Source organism: Uloborus diversus, chromosome 4 (assembly GCF_026930045.1).
Source record: "Uloborus diversus isolate 005 chromosome 4, Udiv.v.3.1, whole genome shotgun sequence".
Classification (NCBI taxonomy): Eukaryota; Metazoa; Arthropoda; class Arachnida; order Araneae; family Uloboridae; genus Uloborus; species Uloborus diversus.
The window spans coordinates 29,060,353-29,070,478 of NC_072734.1; positions in this window are offsets into that span (position 1 = coordinate 29,060,353).

Genomic DNA, 10,126 nt, shown 5'->3' on the forward strand with positions numbered 1-10,126 from the left:
TTTTCAGACTTTCACAATTTACCTTTTGATGGGAGTACAATACATGTGATAGTAGGAACTTATGCCGGGGCCATGTAGCTAAGTTTGATGCATTTTGTTATTGTACCATAATGCGCAAGTAAATGCAATTTTAGCAAATAATTGAAAAATACTAGCCTAGAATTGAGATTTTATATTAGTAAGATAGTGAACATTAAACAAATTTACTCACTTTCAACAATCCCTTTTCTTTTCCTTTCTCAACTAGTATAGTACTAACTAGTAAAATTACAACAATGAAGAGAATTTAATTATAATTCCTCATCACAGTCGTAATTCAACTTGTATTGTTGTTCAGCCGGAAAAAAATTCCGTTGATTTCTTCGAAACGACGAAGTAGTATAATGACTATGCAGAATATTATGCCATCAAGTATTAAGTCATAATTAAAATAAGTACTGCATTTGTGGATGAAAACAATGTTAAATTGAAGAAGTATCGCATATTTTAAGTAAATAAAACCAATTTTACTTCCAATGTAAAATGAAGGCTACTGCAAAAATGCTATGGTAAACAAAAAAAACGAGTCTTGCATTGAGTGCCAATTTAGAATTGAAAATTTTCAACAATAACATTCCATTAATTCTAAAATCAACTTTGCATTCAAAACAGGACGCCATTGATGTTTTTCTGCACTTGCGAGAGATTTTCCAGACTTACAAGAGCTCGAGAGCAATTGCAAATTTTTGCGAGGGAATCGGGACTGAAGACAATCGCAATGTTACACTTGAATTCAAATTGGGGAAATAGCGATCGCATCGGTGCAATTGCGATCGGCCGTGTTTCACTTGAATCCCTGTGTAAAAACAAATAAAAACACATCTTATCCTAATACGTTTCTTACCTTCCATACGCAAATGGAACATAATCTCTGCCAAATCACTTGTTGACCGCGCAATTTCTAATGTGAAATACCGACTTGGAAAATATTACGTAAGAATGAGTTTGACCCCCCCCCCCCCCCCAAAGGTACGTAGAGGCTTTTCGAAAAAACCCCCTCCCCCTCGGGACCCTTACATATTTAATGAATGGCCCCTTATAGTCTACTATTTTCATTGAAGATAAATTAGCATAAGGTAATTTAATATTCTTCAAAAAATAAATGAACACCCTTGTAACAATTAACACTTATTACAGAATTTGTCTTTTGCGCAGAAATAAGTTCAATCTGAAAAACGGGGCTTTTAAACTGAGAAATCAGCATGCAATCGCTGATTTAAAACAGGTCTGATTGAGGAGCATAACGTACGCCTCGAGCGCAGCGCCATCTGGATTTTCCCTCAGATCTGACCTCACTTTTTCCCCATCGATCGGCACACTACTCTTTCTAGGCACTATAATTCAAAACTCACTGTCGCTAAAACAATGTTTAAATTTTAAACACAAATTCATTAATTTAGAGTTTGACTTTGAATTTTAGGGCTTGTTGACACAAAACAGTCAAATGTCATAATGTAGATCCCGAAAATTAATTAAGAAATTTTCCACGTTCGCTCGAAGCAAATGTTTGTTTACACTTGAAATTTGAATTAGAAAACAGCACGAACGCCCTCTGGCTTCTGGAAGAAGCGAAAAATATCGTTGTCATTCCTAAAAAAAAAATGAAAAAATATGAAACCCTATTTCGAACGTAGAATAAGTTATTTTTCGAAATTTCTTGTTTAGAGAGGAGTGACTATCCAATATAAATGGGTACAAGTAAAAAAAAAAAGAAATTACAATGACGTACGACGATATCGTGAAAATAACCAATCCTATATCGCTGCGTCATCGGGTCACGATATAAAATGATGTCTAATCCGACAGAGCGTGCGCCATTGACAAAATCGTCAGCGTCATTGTAACGATAACGCAAGCGTCATTGTGCAGTCATCGTTTGCGATATCTGCCTATATCGTTTACGCGTCATTGTAAAGATAACGTAAGCGTCATCGCGTCGCGATTAGAGAAGTGCGTGAAATTTCAAATATTTGAATTTTTTTTATTAAAACTGAATTATTTTTGATTTATTCCATTTTATTCATAAAATAACTGTACAGTTTTGAAATTTGACTATTATAAGCAATTTTGTAAAATGCCGTTTCGTGTGATATCGTGCCGATGACGAGCTATACAGTAGAAACGATATACGATATCGGGTAGATGAAACGATATACGGCAATGACGTACAGATGACGCTAAGATATCGGGTGCTACTAGGGATTGGCCCAAACAAAATATATATGTATAACTGGTAATAATACTTTGAAACAAAGTTATAAGTATTCAAAAATTAAATTAAAAGAACACTAGATGTGTAAAAAGGTTTCCACAGCTTGGAAATATGAATAGTTATAAAATTATCGTGTGAGGAAAAATGGGAATAGTTCCAAAATCTAGGCCGAAGTTTAGGGTGCTTCTTTTCCCCTTCAAATTTTTATCAAAAACAGTGATCTTCATAGCAGCGCGTTTTTGAAGGGCCGTAACAACTTCTCTCCTTACCTTAACTTCAACATACACTCCTGTTTGTGAAAATTGCAGCACCGCGAAGGACTTACGCGAGTGAGCTGAAAATTGCAGGAAATGTAAGTAGGGCAATGATATGCAAATGATTAGAATTGCAGACCGGTAGCGCAATCGAACGAATATAAATAAACATCTGTAGCGAGGCGCGTATGATTATCGGTGGTTATATGCTAGAGTAAATGCTAACTGAATCTTTACTATGCCTCTTCGATGAAAGAAAGTGAAATTTGAGCAAATTTCGGAGTTTTGAACGGGGCAGAATCGTCGGCCTTCGTGAAGCTGAATTGTCTTATCGTGCAGTAGCCGCTCGTGTGCAGCGTAACAGCAGCACAATCACGCGTGTTTGGAAGCAGTGGACGGACGAGGGTCGGACAGCTCGGAAATCCGGGAGTGGACCCCGAAATGTGACATCAGCTCGCGATGACAGACACCTGGTGCGTATGGCGCTGACGGACCGCACAGCTTCTTCTAGACAGTTGGCAGCACAGTGGTCAACAGCTACAGGTGTTTCATTGTGTGCTTCATAAATTCGGAGACGGCTCCCTAATAGCAAAATTTCGTGAATCAATCTTGACAGATCTTGACATTATACTGACGGCGCCAATATTGACGTGTTTCATACTGCATAAAGCTTGCATAAAGATTAAAAAGCAATATTACAATAACAACACGTATGCAACATTGCATTCATTTTAAAATATCAATATTGATATTACCTTACAATACAACATTGCATACATATTGACGCCGTCAAGATGTATTGATTTCATGCTGTCGCCGTCAGGTAATTAGTACACAATAGAACAGGTGGACCTTCGTTGACACTTGCGCATGCGCACAGTTCTTTCTACCCAGCGTCCCTCGACGATTTCAGTCGGTTCAGAGGAGCCTGCACGTGGCGTTGTCGTTGCGTTCTTTAGGCTTCGTTAAGTTGGTTGCTTAGTTATTTGTGTGGAATAGTATTGTTTTAGGAATAACTTATGAATGATTGATAACTGCATTTGTTTATTAATATAGTACTAAACAGGTCATATCGCAGACGATGTGCGATCAATGTTAGAAATGGCCGAAAATAACTTTTTTCGTCCCTAGACTTTGAAACGAAGGACATGAAGCCCAGAATTTCGTATTATCACTTCAATCTCATGAGTAAGATTAATTTTATTCAATGGTTATTTATTGTTATTCTTTAAGATAAATTCATGTGTTTTGTCCATGGGATATTTTCAATGCTGACATCCATTTGGAAATGTACTTTATTGTATTTATTTACTTATTTATTATTTTGCTTTCTTTACTCTTAAACGTGTTATAAAAACTTCCGCAATTATTCCTAACTAGGCATTTTATGTCTTTATAATACAATTAGAAGCATGAATTTAAAAAATAAGTCAAGTATTACGCAAAACTAAGAAACTTTCATTTTTTAAATTAAATTGCGAGTATGATTAATACCTTTATATGAATTTCCGATCAGATGTCAGCTTTAAGGAAATATTCTTAAGCTAGAAAACTATCTTGAAGAATAACAGAAATAATTACAGAATGAAATTTAATTCTCGAGTTTCAAGTGAAAATAATACAAATAAATAAATAGATAAAACACCTTGCAAACGTGCTGATTTTCATACTGTCATGTCAATGTATCCTGACATTTTCCTGTCATATCAATACGTATGCAATATTACAAAAGCAAGATCATCTTGCCTAGACCTTGATTTCATGCTGTCATGACAACATCTTGATATTATCCTGTCATATCAATACGTATGCAAGATTACAAAAGCAAGATCATCTTGCCTAGACCTTGATTTCATGCTGTCATGACAACATCTTGATATTATCCTGTCATATCAATATGTATGCAATATTACAAAAGCAGCCTACCTTGATATTTTCCTGATATTATGTTGCATACACCTTGTCAGCCAATATTGTGGCAGCCTGCTGACAGCATAAAGGGAGTAACATAACAACATTGAGGCAGCATTAATGCAAGATGATTTTTCTTGCATGTCAACCTTTATGCAATACTGAGGCAAGATATTTTGCTTACTGGGCTGCTGCGACGTGGGCTGCGCGCAAGGATTCCTTTATACAGGATTCCTCTCACGCAAAACCATCGCCGCCTGCGGCTAGAATGGGCCAATGTGCGTAAGAGTTGGCGTGCTGATTGGCAGTAGGTCGTCTTTTCTGACGAATCCCGCTTCAATTTATGGCGCCGTGATGGCCGAATTCGTGTCAGGCGCTATGCCGGTGAACGGCACATTCCCGGAGTGCATCATCGAACGCCACAGTGGACGAACATCCGGAGTTATGGTCTGGGGAGCCATAGCATATCATGGACGATCACAATTGCTACAAATTGTGGGCAATTTGAACAGTACCAAGGACATAAACGAAGTTTCACAGCCGCAAGCTATTCCTTTCCTGCAAGGATTGCCAGGGGCTGTATTCTAGCAGGATAATGCCCGTCCACATGCCGCCAGGACAGTCAAATCCTACTTTGATTCGCAGCAGGTACAGCTTCTTCCTTGGACTGCATATTCCCGGATATGTCACCGATTGAACATGTGTGGGATTTCGTTGGGCGGCGTCTCGCTCGTGATCCTCGTCCTGTTGCTTCGACAGACCGAACTTTGGTTGCACATACAAACAATATGGAATACTTTTTCCGCAGGCAGATATTCAAACTTTGTTTCACTCCATGCCGAGTCGTGTAGCAGCTCTTATTGCGGCGCGTGGTGGCCACACAAAATAATAATTTCTATTTCTTTTTATTGTCTGTTCAGTTTGAAAATGTAATCATTTATTTGTACCATTACCACTCAGCTGTGTATTAAATTTCATTCAACTTCCTTCATGGCGGGTGCAATTTTCACAAACAGGAGTGTATATTGGAAATGTACCTTTCAGGCATTGGGAAACCATAACAACTTTCATGAAGTTCTTCACTATTCCCAACAGAATAAGCGTGGGTGGAAACAGAAATCAGTGGATCTACTAGAGGCTCATTTTGGGCATTTTCTTTTACCAGAATTTTCATTTCTGAAAAGTCCATTTGGGTTTTATGTAGTGAGATTTCTATCTCAACCACAGGTCAATGTTCAGAAGACAGGCCAGTCCCATGGGGGGTGGGGTCTTCTGCCAGGAAAAAATAGCTTTAGTGAGATTTCACTACCCCAGTTGGCTTTGTATCTTTGAAACTAGAGCTAACTTTTTATTGTGATTTTCGTGTTCGGCGAAAAAAATACTATGGAAATAGATATTTTTGAGCCGGATGCATTTTTGGTGTTGGGTAGTGTTATTGAATAGGTATAATGTACATCTGTAAATCAGTAAAACATTTTTAAATAAGCAAACGAGTGACTTCGAAATTTTCATTTTTAAGGCAGGAAATGGCGAAGCTGAAAGGTTTATTACAAAACACTGGAAATGACCTATTACAAACAGGAACCTATGTTCCAAGTAAGTAATTAAATGCCCATTAATTTTACTAACATTCATTTAAACTTATGTACTGATATATGCTCATATAATTGAACAGCTTAGTGGAGCACTATACTGTGTGACAAATAAGTGAATGGAGAAAAATCAGCTTCCAAACTTTTGTTTGCTCTTTTTATTTCAAGCAGCGACCGTTACATTAGTACTGCATTAAAGTATTGATACTATAAGGAAATTGTTATTGAACATTTTGAATTTCCAACTGTTACTTTTGTCAGTATTTAAAAGTATTCTTAAATTAGGTTGGATCATACTTGATCATTAAAAATAGCTTTAATTCGAAGGCTATATATATATAAAGTTGTAGTAAAAAAAACATGTTGCTTAAAGAAAGCAGCATGTTTTCCCAACAAAAAAATTTATTTCTGTAGAAATGCCAGTTAATTTCCTTCCCTTTAATCTTAAAAAAATAAGAATATATCTTTAAAAGTAGATGGATATAAACCATTTATATTTGAAGATTGAACCAGTGAGGTAAAAAAATGTAATGAGTGAAGCGGTAATGAAAGTTACTTCTATTTACAATCATGTAAAGAGTCAGAAAATATATCTAAACATTTTAGTTTTCGGATTAGGTTACAATCTAACGTTTATAAAAAAAAATAATCATAAAACAAATTCAAGAAGAATCATTTCAAGAGCAAGCATAAATCCAGATATGTTGCTCCCTTTTAGCCCATCTTTCAACTTGAGTACTTAATAATGATGTTCAAAGACAATAATGGGAAAAGAAAAAAAGAAAATGAGTTGAGAGATGTTCAGCTGTTAAAATGATTAAATGCCCTTTCTTTTAATGAATTAAATGAGGATGGTCAAACATGTGAAAGACCTTTAAACATAATCAAGTATGTTCTATCTGGCATGCTATGGCTTATGTAAAATTGAAAAGGTGTAAATAAATAATTAGTTTTTTAGTGAAAACAAAACTGCACTTACTTAACTTTATCTAATTGTGGTTTCAAACCTTATTTTTACATAGGATTCAGAGTTATTCAGTCAACTAGGAGGACAACTTGGACTATGGCTTGGTGTTTCTCTGGTAGCTTTGTTTGAATGCATAGAAAATATTTCTCACTTATACATCATTGTATCAAGAAAACTGAATGGAAAGTTAAGAATGTTCACTGCACAAATTACCAGAAAGAAGCATTTGAAAGAATAACCAGTGTCTAAAGAAAACAAACTGCAACACTTGTTTCTTGTCTTCTTCCAACATGCCGAGTTATCAACTTACAATGTAACGTATTTATTTTTGATTCATTGTCATCAATATAGAACTACTTTTATGCATAAAATTAAGAAAAAGCAATATTCTTCTCTAATTTATTTCAAAATGTTTGATCAGTTCAACAAATTTTGATTCAATATATTTTTAAGCCATTAAATACCCAGTAAGCAAAATATCTTGCCTCAGTATTGCATAAAGGTTGACATGCAAGAAAAATCATCTTGCATTAATACTGCCTCAATGTTGTTATGTTACTCCCTTTTATGCTGTCAGCAGGCTGCCACAATATTGACTGACAAGGTGTATGCAGCATAATATCAGGAAAATATCAAGGTAGGCTTCTTTTGTAACATTGCATACGTATTGATATGACAGGATAATATCAAGATGTTGTCATGACAGCATGAAATCAAGGTCTAGGCAAGAGATCTTGCCTTTTGTAATCTTGCATACGTATTGATAATGACAGGATAATATCAAGGATGTTGTCATGACAGCATGAAATCAAGGTCTAGGCAAGATGATCTTGCTTTTGTAATATTGCATACGTATTGGTATGACAGGAAAATATCAGGATACATGGACATGACAGTATGAAATCCAGCACGTTTGCAAGGTGTTTATCCATTTATTTATTTGTATTATTTTCACTTCAAACTCGAGAATTAAATTTCATTCTTTAATTATTTCTGTTATTCTTCAAGATAGTTTTCTAGTCTGAGAATATTTTCTTAAAGCTGACATCTGATCGGAAATTCATATAAAAATATTAATAGTACTCGCAATTTAATTTAAAAAAATGAAAGTTTCTTCCTTTTTTGCGTAATACTTGACTTATTTTTTAAATTCTTGCTTCTAATTGTATTATAAAGACATAAAATGCCTATTTAGAAATAACTGCGGAAGTTTTTGTAGCACATTTAAGAGTAAAGGTAGCAAAATAATAAATAAATACAATAAAGTACATTTTCAAATGGATGTCAGCATTGAAAATATCCCATGGACAAAACATATGAATTTATCTCAAAGAATAACATAAATAACCATTGAATAAAATTAATCTTACTTGTGAGATTGAAGTGATAATACGAAATTCTGGACTTCATGTCCTTTGTATTTTCGGCCATTTCTAACATTGATCGCACATCGTCTGCGATATGACTTGTTTAGTACTATATTAATAAACAAATGCAATATCAGTTATTCATAAGTTATTCCTAAAACAATACTATTCCACACTAATAACTAAGCAACCAACTTAACGAAGCCTAAAAAATGCAAAGGCCACGTGCAACTCCTCTGAACCGACTGAATCAATGTGCCAGCAATGCGAGGGACGCTGGGTAGAAAGAACTGTGCGCATGCGCAAGTATCAACGAAGGTCCACCTGCTCTATTGTGTACTAATTACCTTGACGGCGACAGCATGAAATCAATATCATCTTGACGGCATCAACATGTATGCAATGTTGTTATTTTAAGGTAATATCAATATTGATATTTTAAGATGAATGCAATGTTGCATACGTGTTGTTATAGTAATATTGCTTTTTAATCTTTATGCAAGCTTTATGCAGTATGAAACACGTCAATATTGACGCCGTCAGTATAATATCAAGATCTGTCAAGGTTGATGCAAGAAATTTTGCTAGTAGGGTATAATACAGATTTTACCCAAAATTTTGATGAAATTAATGACTTGCCAGGAGAAGGAAATTCAAGCATTGTCAATGTAAGCACGAATGACCAACATGCAAGTACGAAAGCAAAATTATACTTAGGAGCCTCAGCGCAAAGCATTGAGGGCCTTCATGAACATAAAACTGAAATTGAATTGACTGCCAAAAATTATTAAAACCAATTTAGAGGCAATTAATCTACATTTCATAATGTAATTTGCTAGAGTGAAAATAGATCTCATAAATTAAAATAAATGAGGAACAAAACTTTTTGGAACATAATTAGAGGAAAAAAGGCATTTGAATAATACCATTCCTCCTATGCAAATAAAAGTAATAAATTCATGTGTCATGAATTCAGTTTATAAATGTGCATGGGAGAGTAAAAAAAGAAAAAAAAAGTAATAATCAAAATAACAATTTATTTCTCACAGCAAATTCATGATATGGCACAGCCACCAGCATTCTTAAGCACAAATAAAACAAACTTCTGCATATGAATAAAAAAATATGAACATGAAACACTTATCATAATGAACAATACATCAATAACACTGGAACATATCTTGGGGGTTGGGCTGCAAACATTTTTGAAGAGGAGAAACTTTCATGAAAAAACAGTAATTTACATGCAACATACAAGTTAGTTTGTTCCTTAAATAAAAAAATCACTAAGATAAATATAACTACTATACTTCGTATCTATACTGGGCACTTTTATACATTACCACACAGTTCTTTTTAAGCAATCGTATGTAATATTTAACACTAAAAAGCATGATGATTAAAACACAAGACTACTAAAGTATATGAGCAACTTGCTTTGATTTATCATATACATGTTCTGATTAAACCCCGAACAATACTTAGATTTTTTTTTTTTTAGTTTACCATTAGTCCTAGATGCATACTTCCAATTTGCAAAAATATTCAAAATAAGATGCAATCTTAAGATTTGAAAAGTCTGAAGCGAAAAGAAAAATTTAGTGAAACCATACAAAATGTAACTACTTATAAGGTTCCCAAATCCCCGCATTGCATTCAGGGAAATCAAAAGCATGAAAAAACAACACTAAGACAAAAAAGTAAACATTAGTACAACCAATATTCACTGAAATATAAATGCGGTGTTTTGTGACTTACACCATTTTACACTCACAGTCAATAAC